The sequence below is a fragment of the Aedes albopictus genome, chromosome 3 (genome assembly GCF_035046485.1).
Source record: "Aedes albopictus strain Foshan chromosome 3, AalbF5, whole genome shotgun sequence".
NCBI lineage: Eukaryota > Metazoa > Arthropoda > Insecta > Diptera > Culicidae > Aedes > Aedes albopictus.
The window spans coordinates 146074162-146084212 of NC_085138.1; positions in this window are offsets into that span (position 1 = coordinate 146074162).

Consider the following 10051-nt stretch of genomic DNA (forward strand, 5'->3'; position numbering starts at 1 on the left):
GATTCGAATGAATTTTTGTTACAAACTGCAAAAATCTCTATAGTTTCAGATAAGGAGGGTGTCATTCGCCGCACGTTGCTGGAAATCTGTGTATCGGGCCCGTTTTACCCCATTCTCTCTCATTTTCACATTTTCGGAAAAATCCTGAAGTGTAAGATAAAAAATTTATTTCATTTGGGTTTGTGTAAAAACTTCCGTAGTATCGAATGGAGCTTGTTTGGCTCACCGCACGGCCTTAAAAATTGAAATATTTTTAAATTACCCCAACATCCTCTATTTCTTTATAATTTCACATGCATCGCCGCCCGAATTGCAACGCAAACCATAAGAACTGGACCAATCCTATGTAAAATTGCCGATACTGTGGAAGTGTTTACACAAATACGAGTTAAGCAAAATATTTATTTTGAACGCCAGGCAGGAATAGATGAAGATTTTCTCAAAAATGTGTGAGAAAGAGAGAGCGGGGTAAAACGAGCTCAACACACTGATTTCCAACAACGTTCGGCGAATGACACCTTCCTTATCTGAAACTATAGAGATTTTTACAGTTTGTGTCAATAATTCATTCGAATCCACCCACTCCGAGCAGAGATAGTGTTTAATACATATTTTTTCCCACTGTGCAGCGCTTCCCAAACGTGTCGCAGGCTCGATTTTTCAACTAGTTTTAGTGAGCCTGCAAGAGACTGATGTGCCGCGAAAGCAGAGTTTGGGAAGCGCGCACTCAAGGTATTCTATAGATTTTTTTCGAAGAATTTCGCCAGATTTTTTTCCAAAAAATCCTACGCAAAAATTCTAAAAAAATCCTGCGTAGTTTTTATTTTGAAGTAAAAAAGTCCAGCTTTTAAGAGAGATTGGAATACTCATTTTCAAAGAGCTGCACTTTCATGTTTTTCTCAAAGCACAAAAGCTCTTTGTTAGTGCGTTTTTCTTCCTTACTTTACGATTTCTTCAGATATCTTTCATATGTTTTCGTCGAGATTATGGACAAATTTTATGCTTACAAAAAGTGTTTGTAACATTTTTAATATTCTATCAAGATTTGTTAGAAACCCTTGGATTTTTCCTGGGTTCATCCACAAATTTTATCCCTAATTCTTTCAAGACCTTAGTCATATCATCTATTATCTATTATCATGTATCGAAACTTTTTGAAATCAATTTGAACATTTCTATATTACACAAAGTAGCGTAATACATAAGAATATTTTAAAATTTCATAAAAATTCGTGCAATTTTGCTATGAACTTTGTAGAAAAATCTTCAAAGTATTTTTGAAAACTTCTGGCACAAATAAATTATGTTCTTCCGAGACTTCTAAGAACTCTGTAGAAAATTATTCACAATCACTTTGCGCAAAAATAGACACTTATATATTTTTTTTTTAATTCTTAACCACTTAACCTATTTTAAAGCTTTTTTGACCACTAGGGCACTACGTGAGCGATTCCAATTGGCGGCTGCACTTACACTTTTTGTACAGCGCCTAAATGTATTCTATTATATTCTTATTCTACTATACCAAACTAGTTTGCCTTTGTGCTGCTTGCACTTTTCTACCCTGTCCTTGATGGAGTGATGAGCACGATGATGTGTGACTGTTGTTTCTTTTCCAGGCCGATTGGGGGTCGTCCATTATGGCTTGCCGTTCACCGATATCCAATTATCCGGGTCCGTTTGAGCTATGAGAGCTCAGAAGAGAGTCAAGTGCCAGCCGTGGGGAAGAGCAACTGGCGAAGTGCCGGGGCTGGGATCGTACGCATAACCATCCGTTTATGAAGCGAACTTGTAGCCACTGCGACACAGGCCCATACTTATATTTGGCAGAAACATTTTGACTTTCGGTTTTATAGAAATTACAAGCTTGAAATACAATTACAGTCTTTTCAATTGAAGGGGTTAGAAGCAAAGGAATGTAAGTTGTTTTTATCTGTATTAACGAGATTTTTAGCCCTAGGTTAATTCATCTCGGGATCCACGTTTTACTTCCCTTCCGAAGTAAGAACTCACATTTTGTGAGTTTGTCGGGAAAGGGATTCGATCCCAGGTCCTCGGCGTGAAAGGCATGCGCTTTAACCATCACACCAGGTCCGCTCCCAGGAATATTAGTGAAAAAACCCAATTTCGAGTCAATGAAGTTTGAAGTTTTTCACCAAATTTTTATCCCATACAAAATGTGTGGAGTTTAAAAATCGACCCAATTTTCTGCGATTTATTGTAATTTTTCTAATTATCGTAAAAATAACCTTAAAAAGGTTCCTGAAAGCTTGAAATATGAAGATTTTTTTATATACTCAGCTCAAAATCGTCGTTTAATTCGGAGCCCCTCAATTAGAATCACCACATGTATCTTTCCATGTATCTTTCTAGATGACAGTTAGTTGATGCTCTTTTTATAACAAATAATCGAAACATAATTGTAGCACTTCTTTTTCGCTTGTTTAGCTTTTTGTTGCTTGCTCGGCCCTGCCCGAGGTATTACTTCAAAAATTACTCCTGGAATTAAACCTGAAATTTTTCTTGGATTTTTTAAAGAAATTTGTCCAGCAATTTTTTATGACAATCCAACAACAGTTTTGCCACAATTTTCATCAAGAATTTCTCTTAAAAATCCTCCAAGCATATTCTATTCGATGGCCCCAGATTTTTTTAATTTCTTCAAAAACTTCTACCAGACGTTCCTTTATGAGTTTCTCTGAAAGATTCTCTTATAGTTTCTTCATGAGCTCCTGAAGAAATGATCTCGTAACTGCTCTAGGCATTCGTATAGGAGTTTTTCTTATTTCGCTTGGAATTTCTGCAGGAATTCCACTAGAAATACTTCAAAGAATTTCAGGATCTCCTATTTTTTCTGGAAATTCCTTACTGGAGTTTTTCACTAATTGAGGTTCCCCACATAGAATACCTAGCATTTCATCACAGATGTTATCCAGGAATTTCGTTAGGAATTAAGTGATACATGTAATTCTCTAAGAATTTCACCTGAAATCAATCCTTTTTTTCCGAAGAATTCTTGTCTAGGAATTTCTATAAGTGTAATTCCTCAAGAAATTGCGTTAGGTATTTTTCTAAGAATTTATGAAGAATTTCTGCCAAGAATATTTCTGAGAAATTCTCCAGCATTTTTTTCAAATTTCCCACAACAAAAATGTTTCCAACAATTTTTCCTTAGATTCCTCCAGCACTCAAAATCGTTAAAATTTTTATTAAGAATTTTTAAAGAATTTCTTTTGGGAATTGGCTAAAACCTCTCAATTCTTCTAAGAATTCGTCAAAAAGCTTTCTTGGTATTCTCCCAATAATTTCCCCATGTTTTCTTCCAAAAATATATTTTTGTATTCCACCGGAAGTTTCTGCAGGAATTCTTCCCAGCAACTGCGATACAAATTTATCCAGGAATTATTCTAGGAGCACTTCTCATAATTTATTTTAAATTTCTATAGAATTTCCTTCTGATCCTTTTCCAAGAAATTATACCAGGAATTCTGGAATTATTTCATTCAGAAATTTATTCAGGAGTTCCAGCAGGAGCTTCCCTAGTAATTCTTTCAAAAAGTTTCGCTAGGTGTTCTCCGGAATTGTCTCTATAAATTCCATCAGATAGTTTTTCTCGAAATTCATCTTAAAATTTCAGCAGGGCTTTTAAAAATTTCTTAATGAATTACTCCTTAATGTTTGGATCGGATTTTTTTAGCTAGGCCATTCTGAGGAAGAAATGTTTAACTTTTTTAAAATAGGTATTTCCTTGATTATGTATGCCCTACACAGAATCTATGAACCTATTTTACAATATATGTATAAGAAGACGTCCACGAATTATTAAATATTTTTTCCTGGATCTTTCCGTGATTCCTTCAGAGATTAATTCATAAAATTTCTTCGATTATTATTTAGATTTCATGTCAGGTATTTCTTCAATCAATGTTTATGGCTAAGAAGTTATACTTAGAACAACTTGGAATCCTGTCCCTATGTTTGGCTTAACGGCTATTAGAGGCTCGACTATAGGGTTTCAACTTTTGATTAGAAACGGTGACGCATTATGTTAACAGTCAAACGATGTTTATTTACTGCCCAATGTTTCGCCACGGGATTAGTGTCTTCCCCTGACGAAGACACTAATCCCGTGTTGAAACGTTGGGCAATTAAAAAACATCGTTTCACTGTTAAAAGATTGCGTAGCCGTTTCCAAGAGAAAGTTTAACTTAACTATTCCTGGAAATCCTCTGGGCGTTCGTTCAGGAATTCCTCTAGATATTTCATCAAAGTTTTCCTAACGCTCTTTCGAAGAACTCATACTGCACTATTTATTTCGCCAAGTTTATCTTCAAAGCACACCTCCTGCAATTTATTTAACCCTTTGGGGACGGATGAGTCATATGTGCCAAGCCGAGAAAATCGACCATCACAAACATATTCTAGACCAGCGAGGTTGTATCCAGAAAGGTGAAAATTCCGTCTCCAAAGGGTTTAAAATTAAAGTATTTACTGTTTAAAAGGACGTTCAAAGTCTGTATATCTGTGTTTTACATTCTTGTCTCTAAAATCTATTTTTGCTGAACTCAATGCAATATTACTGGAACCATTTGAATTCCTAGACCAAACCAGTTTTTTTACAAATCAGAAAAAAAAATATGCAGAATGACAATCCGAATGATGAACAGCTCCTGCTTCTGCTGGCATAATGCCATTTTTGCATAAACGATGCGTTTGGTTGGCAACCAGGCAAAAAAGTCCTAAAATCCGAAAAATCCATTCAAATTTAAGAGAGTGCAAATTTTGGAAAACTAATATCCCAAAACCGTGAACACAATCGATGCGTGATGATCTACGATCCATGGGATGTAATCCGAAAAAAAAAAACAAAAAAAAAACATGTTTTGTTGCAGCACACGTCCATCGCCCCTGCTGGCTGGTGAATACCAGATGCACATAATTCACGGAATTGAGAAAGCGTTTTGCGGTGCTGCGCTAAAGCACAGAGAACAGACATCCAAGTCCAGTTCCAAAGCTGTGTAAGGAATTTAACGGTCATTTGAAATGGCAACACAAGTGGCAACTTCGTGGTGGCGCTGCTGTCGCAAAGTTCCCACACTGTTGTCGGTGGTGAATATAAAACTCATCTAGATATGCGTACTCACCACTGACTTTGGCAATTTGCTGCATAGGTGACGCTAGTGTTGTCAACGCTAGAAAAATTGAATCCTTACACAGCATTCGAGAAAATTTTCTATAGGCTTGGATGTCTGTTCTCTGTGGCTAAAGATAAAGGTGTAGTGAATAAGGTTTGATTCTGAGTAATTGATTGGAAAATATTGAGCGTGCTTTTAAGCAGTACTAGAACGGCTGCCCGGCATTGATGATTTTGATGATTAGATGGTGATGTATGCGTGCGCTTGTTTTGCTACGGATAGACGCACAATGAATGAAAGAGAATAACACGATAGAAGACAGAAAAAAAGAGATGGATTGACTGACTGCCAAGCTCATGATGGGCAGAATGTCCGTGCAGGGTTTGAATGGAAACAGAGAGTGAATGGGAGAAATGAGATAGAGTGTTGGTGAGATGATAGAAGCGTATGTGAGAATGGAACGGCAATAGATTTTGAGTCAGGCTTGAACGAAAACAAGTTTGGCTGTTTTCTCATTCTGTTGGTGATTTTTGCGATGGACGGACGCGTGTGAGAAATTCTTTTAATTTTGATTCGGACGAAATGAAAAACCTAAATGGGCGCGTGTGAAAAAAAATTAATAGATTTAGAATTCAGACGGAAAAAAGTAGAGTTTACTACATGGCGCGGCTCGGTAGGGATTTGATTGAATTTTCAAAAGCATTGAAGAGTGATGATTTTAAGGTTAATTTTATAATGGGGTATGGAAGTGTGGGATTGAAATGGTGCTTGACGAGATTAGTTTTGGAGAAGAAGAACAAGAATAGAACTCAAAAAATATGCAGGACGACTGGGTTCCTAGCACTGGAGCAGAACGACTGGGTATCTGCTCCAGCATGAGAATAAAGAAAATGGTGTTCGTATTTCTGCAGGACGACTGGGTTCCTTGCACTGAGAGCAGAACAACGGTATCTGCTCCAGCATGAGAAAAAAAAAGTTGTGACGACTATGAATTAATGCAGAACGAGTGGGTATCTGCAATGATGAACATAATAAAAGGCAGGACGCGTGGGTACCTCGCCATATATGCAGAACGTGTGGGTATCTGCAGGGTAATTTTCATGAAGAGATAAATTGACACTACAAAAAAAAAAAAAAAAAATTAAAATCTTTCGTGAAACAAAATGTTTTTTTTTGTTTGGTTATGGAAATCATTGACGCATTAGACGCAGATAATTGAAAGCTGGCCACATTCAATTTACTGTGTGATAAGTTGTTGCATATGAACTTAATAAGAATTAGATTTATTTTCATAGTAAAAAAAGAGGAGGAAAACGTGTGCTTTGATGAACGCAGAATAACAAACGGATTATCATCAATGATTACGAACAATAATAAGTTTAGAACTGCATCTGAATTGCATTTGGATAAAATTTGAAATAAGGTGGATTTGGATTGTAGTTTGAATTCGAATTTTGAAATTAAGTTGTGTTGGATTGGGTTTGGATTGGATTGGACTTGATTGAATTTGATTTGGATTCGAATTGGAGTTTCTTTGGATTGAATTGAATTTGGATTGGTTTTGAAATGGATTGGATTTGGTTTTGCTTTAAATTGAATTTGGATTGGGTTTGCAATATTTGGAAAGGAATTGGAATGGATTTGGAATGGAATTGGTTTGGATATGGATTGAATAGGATTTGGATTGGATTTGAACTAGATAAGATTGGATTTGCATTTGATTTGGATTGGATTTGAATTTGATCTTGATTGGATTGGATTTGAATTAGATTTGGATTGTATTTGATTTGGATCTTGATTGGATTAGATTTAAAATAAAATAGGATTGTATATGGATTGGATTGGATTTAAATTGGATTTGAAATAAATTGGATCTGAATTGGATTTCGAATGGATTTGAATGGATTTGAATTGGATTTGGATCTGGGTTAGTTTTGGATTTGATTTGGATTGGATAATGATTTGATTAGATTTTGATTAGATTTCATTGGATTTAATTAGGATTAAATATAATTTGGATTGGATTAGGATTGGATTAAATTGGGACTGGATTTGAAATTGATTGAAATTGAATTTAATTGGATTTGGATTGGATTTTGATCTGGGTTAGTTTTGGAATGGATTTGGATTGGATTAGATTTGGATTAGATTTTGATTGGATTTAATTTGGATTAAATATAATTTGGATTAGATTAAATTTGGATTTGGAATGGATTTGAAATGGATTTGATTGAATTTGGATTGGATTGGGTTTGTATTAAATTTGATTTGGATTTGGATTGGATTTGGATAGGATTGGGTTTGTATTGGATTGGATTTGGATTGGATTTGGATTGGATTTGGATTGGATTTGGATTGGATTTGGATTGGATTTGGATTGGATTTGGATTGGATTTGGATTGGACTTGGATTGGATTTGGATTGGATTTAGATTTGGATTGGATTTGGATTGGATTTGGATTGGATTTGGATTGGATTTGGATTGGATTTGGATTGGATTTGGATTGGATTTGGATTGGATTTGGATTGGATTTGGATTGGATTTGGATTGGATTTGGATTGGATCTGGATTGGATTTGGATTGGATTTGGATTGGATTTGGATTGGATTTGGATTGGATTTGGATTGGATTTGGATCGGATTTGGATTGGATTTGGATTGTATTTGTATTGGATTTGGATTGGATTTGGATTGAATTTGGATTGGATTTGGATTGGATTTGGATAGGATAGGGGTTGGATTTAGATTAGCTTGGATTTGCATTAGATTTGGAATGGATTTGGGATTTGGAATGAATCTGGATTGTATATGCATTGCATTTGAATTGGATTGGATTTGATTTGGATTTCGAATGGATTTGAATTGGAATTGGATCTGGGTTAGTTTTAGATTGGATTTGGATTAGATAATGATTGGATTAGTTTTGAATTGGATTTAATTTGGATTGGATTTAATTTGCATTTGGAAGGGATTTAGATTGGATTTGAAATGGATTGGGATTGGATTTGGATTGGCTTTGGATTGGATTTCGATTTTATTTGATTTGGATCTTGTTTGGATTGGATTTGGATTGAGCTGGATTGTATATGAATTGGATTGGATTTGAATTGGATTGGGTTGAGTATGGATTTGGATTGGATTTGGATCCTACCGGCTGCGCCATGTAGTAAACTCTACTTTTTTCCGTCTGAATTCTAAATCTATTAATTTTTTTTCACACGCGCCCATTTAGGTTTTTCATTTCGTCCGAATCAAAATTAAAAGAATTTCTCACACGCGTCCGTCCATCGCAAAAATCACCAACAGAATGAGAAAACAGCCAAACTTGTTTTCGTTCAAGCCTGACTCAAAATCTATTGCCGTTCCATTCTCACATACGCTTCTATCATCTCACCAACACTCTATCTCATTTCTCCCATTCACTCTCTGTTTCCATTCAAACCCTGCACGGACATTCTGCCCATCATGAGCTTGGCAGTCAGTCAATCCATCTCTTTTTTTCTGTCTTCTATCGTGTTATTCTCTTTCATTCATTGTGCGTCTATCCGTAGCAAAACAAGCGCACGCATACATCACCATCTAATCATCAAAATCATCAATGCCGGGCAGCCGTTCTAGTACTGCTTAAAAGCACGCTCAATATTTTCCAATCAATTACTCAGAATCAAACCTTATTCACTACAAAAGGTAGGTTAATATGAGGTTTCTAGTGATTTTGATGGCGATGATTAGCATTAATTAAAGATACAATGTTGGAAGATGTAGGAGATGCGACGATCAGGTCATTGGCGCCAGAGCTTTTTTGAGTGATACGGTTATGGAGCAAAACCATGCAGAAGGATCCTAGTTGAGATTCCTACCCAAGTAACCAGTAAGCATTTAAAATAGCATTCCTTCAGCATTATAGTGGCCTTTACGACAAGGCGTTTAATGCTAATTAGACGTATATGCGCCTATAGTGCTACCTCACAGCAGGTTTTGGCAAAATAACGGGCTGTCTTAGTGCTATCCCTTCAGGAACGTCGTGACGAAATGTCAAAGAAGCGTAACGCCTCGTCGAGCAAAAAAAAAAAATCAAAAATAGATTGACGTCTGCTTTTCGTTCTCTCAGCCTGTTTCCCCGCTTCATCGTCCTTCCATATTCCAGCCGGTGCTAGGTGGTACTTTTTTGCTGATTTTTGTAGTGATGTAGGTTTGAACTTACGATCCGGAGATTGATTAATCATATCTGCTTCGGATTCTGTTGCTCCTGATCCACGATGCTAAAGCTGTCCCGAGGGCGTGCGTTGATTCAATCGCCAATATAAAGAATGATTCTATAACAGCTTCAGATTAAACATCCAAAACTTGTTTCCATTGAAATATTTCATTGTGGTAGAGCATTACGATCCCTTCTTTTAAATATCTGTGGAATAAGATTGTTTCTTCCCTCTTTCAAACAATCCTATGATCCACCAAAACATCCACCTATTCGGCACTTATTTTCCGACGAAATGATAAATAATTGGTGATTTTTTAATGGACAAGTACCCAATTCAATCCAGCTGCAGTAATGTTTTCTTTGGTGCTTTTGGATGAGTAGGGGAAAATGAAGAAACAAATAAGATGCACAAATTTGTAAACAGAAGCATAGGCTCTGTAAGAGAGAGACAAAATGTGTTGCCAAATGCGTAACATATATCCCAACCTTTTTGCTCCTAGCATTTAAATAGCAGTTGAAAAGCATTCTGTATGCTCCCAAGTGAAACCACTTTAAGCAGTTGAAATGCTAATTAACAGCCGAAAGCTTTTGAGCAGCACGGCTTATGCTAACTCAAGGCAGCCATGCATTCGAACTGCTTATGTAGGGCAGCAAGCAGTTTAAATGCGTAATACGGGCTGATACACGGCTTATTCAAATGCTTAGTGGTTACCTG